A 5,938-nucleotide genomic window follows, 5' to 3' on the forward strand; every position below is an offset into this window, starting at 1 on the left:
ATTATTGCTATTATTACTAAGTGTTACCATTTGCTAAAGTGCTGTCTATACAATGCATGTCTCTAAACATCCACAAAAGTAGTTAGTTCTTAACTCATTTTCAGGACAAGTCAAATGATTGAGAGTTCACCAGAGGGTCATCTTCTTGGGAACTGCCATGCAATGCTGTTTAAAATGGGGGGGTATTCTGCACCAGAGTGCAGTGCTAGTTTTATCAGTAACCAAGCGCATTCGTAGGTGTGATATGTCAAGTAACTTTGCAGGGGTGTATTTACGTATCCAGAATTCACTCTGCACTGCACAGTGGTTGTACTAAAAGTGTGATTTTCCTGTGTAGCTTGTTCCAGAAATCCTTCCTTGTGCAAATAGCCATGTTTCCTTAGAAAATGTTTTCTTGTTGCTCATCACATCTATCACTACATGTTGTGTGTAGCATGTTTTTGGTTTTTATCATTTTGATGTACAGTGGACAAGGTACATGAGGCATATGCATTTTTTATAGGGCGCACTGTTTGTCCTCATTTACACAGTGGTCCCGTGTAGTGTTTGTCCTACTCGGTAATGTTTAAAGATTAATTGAAATGTCCTCAATCTCTCATGAACATTAAACATCACTCGCTGTCTCCAGTATTCATGAGGATGCCAGCAAAACAAATTTTCAGAATGTTTTGTTAGAGACAAAACCAGAGGACTACATAACAGTGTCATCTTTATTTCTAGTAGTCACATGTGCAGTTTCATTGCTGTGTGACTTGGATGTTTTTTTTTCTTCCTCACTCTCAAGTTGAAAGCTCCCAGGCTGCAAGCTCCCTTTTGGACACGGCAACTCAAGTTCCCTCCAGCTCACAAGATTCTGGTGGAATTGTGGCTGTTGTGGTTGGAAAAGATAATGTGTTAGCGGAAGGTGCTGGCACAGAACAGGCCGTAAATGTTGACCTGTTTCTCTTGGAGGCTGGTCCACCCATGGATTCTCTGAAACCAGAACAGACTGACCTTTGGCATTGTCACTCCAACCCATCGGGTGCTACTCTGCAAGGCATGAATGGAAATCGGGTGAAGACTCTTTAGTTTCATTACTTTTTCAGGCACTACCTAAACAATTTTTGTACACAGTTGTGCACATAGCGAACACAGTTATTTATGAGAGGGTGTTTCACCTAGCAGTGATTTCTTTGTTTCAAAAATATTTGGTACTTGGTACAACACAGGGCTAAGCTTCGGCGGTGACCACTACGTCTGCGAAATCACGATCGGAACGGTCATTACAAGCGAAATTTCAAAGTCAAAAATGACGGATTGGCATACATTCCGGCAAGAGCAAACCACATCAACTACTCGTGGACGTTCAAGAATGGATTCGCTGCATGAAGGAGAAATACGAACGAAACATGCACTAAGCACATTGCGGTGAGTGATGAGGCTCCGGAGGTAGACCGTTACCAGGTCCTGAATCTATGGAAAGCTCGACGGAGCCTTACTAGACACTGGAAACGCCAGAATCATAACCTCCACCTGAAACTCCGCCTAGCCTAGCTGAACAACAAAATTCAAGCCTACGCTAATGAGCTCGCTATTAGTCTCTGGCGTCAGATTTGCGACAACATCAACGGCCAACTCGGTAATGCCCGAAACTGGAACCTAATCCGATTCCCCATCGACTATACAGTCGCACTAAAGGTGAGAACAGCGAGACGATCAAGCGGATCCTACACGCTGAACCTGCCACGAACGCAGAGATCGTAGACCAGGTATGGGCTCGATATGCGGGCGACCCCACTTCGCCCCTGGTTTCCCTACCGGATTACTCGGGGCCAGACAACCCAAACCTCGATGCTCCCATAAATGAGGAGGAGGTCTTAGCGGTGGACCGATCTTTCAAAAAGAATACTGACCCAGGAGGCGATCAACTAACGAACGCGGTCATCTGCAACGCGGGAGACGAGCGGATCTGAGAAATGACTGGCTACTTCAACGAGATCTGGGAGACCGGAACGATACCCCGGGAGCGGAAGCACGCAGAAATAATAATCCCCAAATCAGGCAGCGCCCACACCTGTACAACCTCGAGGAGCAGCAAACACGATGGACCGGTACACCAGGGAGAGAGGCCTCCAGTGTGCGCCGGAAAAGCCCGAGTTTCTCATCCTGAACAACCCGAGTACACCCCTAGCACAGAACATAACGGTGTATATAGACAACTACCCAGTACAGAAACCCACGGAGATCAAGATCCTAGTGCAGTATATCCTGCAGGGGCGACAACACACCACCACTATGAAGAAGCTTACAACATCCACCGAGGAAATCCTCCGGACGCGTATCAGAATAAGCATCATGGCATGAAGGAAAATGACACCATCCGCTTAATGCAAGCCTTCGTGATCTCTCTGAGAATGTACTGGATGGCATTCCTTAACCTCTCCCAGCTCGGAAATTGAAAAGTTGGAGACAACGGCGTTGGGCTTAGATGCTACAGCTAATGCAATAGCTGCAGCATCTAAGCCCCAACGCCGTTGTGCTCCTTTCGCAACTTCAATAACAGATTAAGTCACAGGTCAGGGTTGTCATTGCTGATGAAGCATCCATCCAGCCATGCCCCAGTCATCTGGTTTCCCGGTCACCTGGAACTACCAGGAGGAAACGAAGCCGCTCATAGGCATGCCTGAGCTCTTCTATACCGGGCGTCTCCTCCTGATGACCATGAAGGGCGCTGCGACCTAATAGCTTTAGCAGTGTATGCTGACAATCTCGCGCCTTACAGAACAGCCAGGAAGGAGCACCCAACACCACATAAATCCCTCAATAAGTTAGAACACCCTTAGGAGACTACAAACCAACACATACCCAACGCCAGCTAAGTTACACCAGTGGTATACCGTATACACTTGGCAGCAGCGGGCGGCGACGGACAACACCTAAGCGCGTTTTACTTGTTGCTGCAAATAAGCGACGAAATGAACACAGCCTGACCGCTCTTTTGCTGATCTACATGTGAACGTAAAACCGGCGCTGGCGGCACTACGAAGCGGCTCTACCAGGCCACCACCCCCCGGCAGCATCTGCCGCTCAGAGGATTCCGACGCTATAAATGTACGGCACATTTCCTGACTGGAACCACTTGGCAGCAGCGGGCGGCGACGGACAACACATAAGCGCATTTTACTTGTTTTGCAGGTTAGAGCTTTGGACATCACACATTCTGTTCTTTTCTGCCTGCTGCTGCCAATAGTGCATTTCCTATGCTTCCTATTGTTTTTATTCAACTGCTGCATTATGTCAACCAAAGCATGGGATGAGTTTAAAGAGGAAATGAAAAGGGACAGGAAAGAGTTGAAAGAAATGAAAAGGGACATGAAAGATTGAACGTGATCTAAGGCATGAATTGAGGGAACTCAAGGATAACCTAGACTTCATTAACCAAGAGTATGAGACTGCGAAAAGTAACGAGCAGCTCAAGAAAGAAAACGAAGCATAAAGGAAGCAAATGAAACACTTGCAGACGAGTGTAGAAAGACAGAAAAACGGCCGTGGCTTAGCTTGGTTAAGCCTGGTGATTGCGAAGCAACCACCAGTAAATACATAACGCTGTTTTCTTCGCTTTTCGTTTTCCTTCTCTCGAAACGCACGTTCCTTCTCGAGCCGCTGTTCCGGGGTTTCTTGGACACGCCTCTGCCGTTTAGCCGCGTTCCAGCGTTCTGAACTAGTAGAAGGAGACTCACTGTCGGGCAAACTCATAATTTCTTGCTTTGCGTCTGCTGTTTCCACAGAGGAGGTTGCACGTTGTCGCCGAGCTGCATACGGGGCACGCCGCTTAGAAAGTCGTTCTTCTCGTTCTTCTTGCGTCTCCGTAGCTCGCTGATGCTTCCTCTTTGCATTCTGCCGAGCTGCCTTGTTCGTAGGCACCAGCATAACATCTGGCTGTATGATTGCCTTCAGTGCCTTGGGGAGAGGAGCGGAGCTGTTTTATACAGCTGGTGTGACGTCACTCTGACCGTAGCGCCCCTGGTGAGAGGAGCGGGAGTTAGGCCGCCGTTGGTGGCTACCGCCTCGCCTCGCGACGGCGTGAGATGGGGCCCCGTTGTTACACAGCTGGTGTGACGTCACACCGACCGTAGCGCCCCTGGTGAGAGGAGCGGGAGTTAGGCCGCCGTTGGTGGCTACCGCCTTGTCTCGCGACGGTGTGAGATGGGGCCCCGATTTTACACAGCTGGTGTGACGTCACTCTAGGTCACGTGGTGTGACGTCACGCAGCGAGGTCACGCTAAAGGTCAATGGCGCCTACCACCGCCTCGCCACGGAACGGGCTGAAGTGCGACCTAAAGTAGTATTGCTTCGCAATAAAAAAGCAACTTGAAGAGCATGAAACTACAATCACGGCCAGTGAGCAATATGCAAGAAATCGCAACATTGAAATCAAAGGTGTTGAAAAGGTGGAGAGTGAGGACATGATACATATTGTCAGTGGAATTCGAAATGTCCTGAATGAAGCCGTGGCACAAGAGGACATTAAAGTGTGTCACAGGGTGAAAACGCGTAACGAGTCGTCTGAGAACATTATTGTTCAATTCAAGAACAGATCCACGAGAGACGCCTTGCTTCTTAAAGCAAGGAAAACGCGTGCTGATGAAAATTGCATCAGCACGCCAATTTACATTAATGAGCATTTATTCCCTGCGATGAAGCGACTGTTGGGAATAACTGTAGCAATGAAGACGGAAAGCCAATGGAAGTTCGCGTGGACCAGGGATGGCAAGATTTTCGCTCGAAAAGATGAAACGGCTAAAGTTATCAATGTACGAAGCGAGCGTGTCTTTCACTTGATTGTTTAAATCCGCACTGAATTAGTACCCAGTTTCATTTTTTTTTGTCTAGAATGGCACTACTGCCGTGGGATATCAATAACATTTTTTTCTGAACAGATTAATGTCCTTAGGTGCTTCCATTTGAATGTAAGATCTTCAGTAAACAATGAAGATCAGTTGCACATTCTTCTAAAAAGTTTTACCTTTAATTTCCATGTCCTCATGTTGACGGAGACTTGATATTCTTGCAATGGTGACGTCATGATGGAAAAAAGCTAGAACACCTATTTTTTAAACAGACACAATAAGCGAGGTGGTGGCATATTGCTAAACGTGAAGAAAAATTTAAATTGTGATTTACTTGAAGAGTTCTCTTTTATCAGTGAACACACTGAATATCTAGCGGCTATCAGCTGCAAGCACCTTTTTGCTGTCGTTTATCACCCTCCTGATGGCAGTATAGAAAGCTTTTTTGCTAACTTGGAAAAGCTGCTATGGTTTACAAACGAAAATGATCTGACGCTCAATTTAGGAGGCAACTTCAATATTGATCTTTTAAGTAAGTCAACAGCTCAACTTCAATTGCAAACTATACTCTCTTCAAATGGTTTGAGCAATCTAATAGAAACAGCAACCCGCATTACAATAAGTGCGAATACATTATTCGACCTCTTCATTACAAATTTACCTACCCATGAGGCTTCCGGAGGCGTGTGCGCTGCAACTTTAAGTGGTCACCTACCCATATTAATGTTCACAAAACTGCCATTACCACACTCTGATAAGGAAGCCGAAGGCTGTTCCGTAAAGCAAAACATAAATGAACGAACGTTAAGCAATTTCAGGAGAATATAATGGAGACAAGCTGGGATAGCGTTTATAGATTAAACTCTGCAATTGATGCCTATAACGAGTTTCTGAACCTCTTCGCGTTTGCGTATTCACAATCTTTCCCTTTTGTCCTGATTAAAAAACCTAAGAAATCTCGCAAGCCTCGGATCACGAAAGAATGCATTAACACAATAAAAAAGAAAAACAAACTATTTAAATATTTTCTAACCACACGTGATCCAAATGACTGGAATAAGTTTAAGAAACATAGAAACAGAACAAATGTTTTAGTAAGAAATCAAAAT

This window comes from Amblyomma americanum, chromosome 10 (assembly GCF_052857255.1).
Source record: "Amblyomma americanum isolate KBUSLIRL-KWMA chromosome 10, ASM5285725v1, whole genome shotgun sequence".
Classification (NCBI taxonomy): Eukaryota; Metazoa; Arthropoda; class Arachnida; order Ixodida; family Ixodidae; genus Amblyomma; species Amblyomma americanum.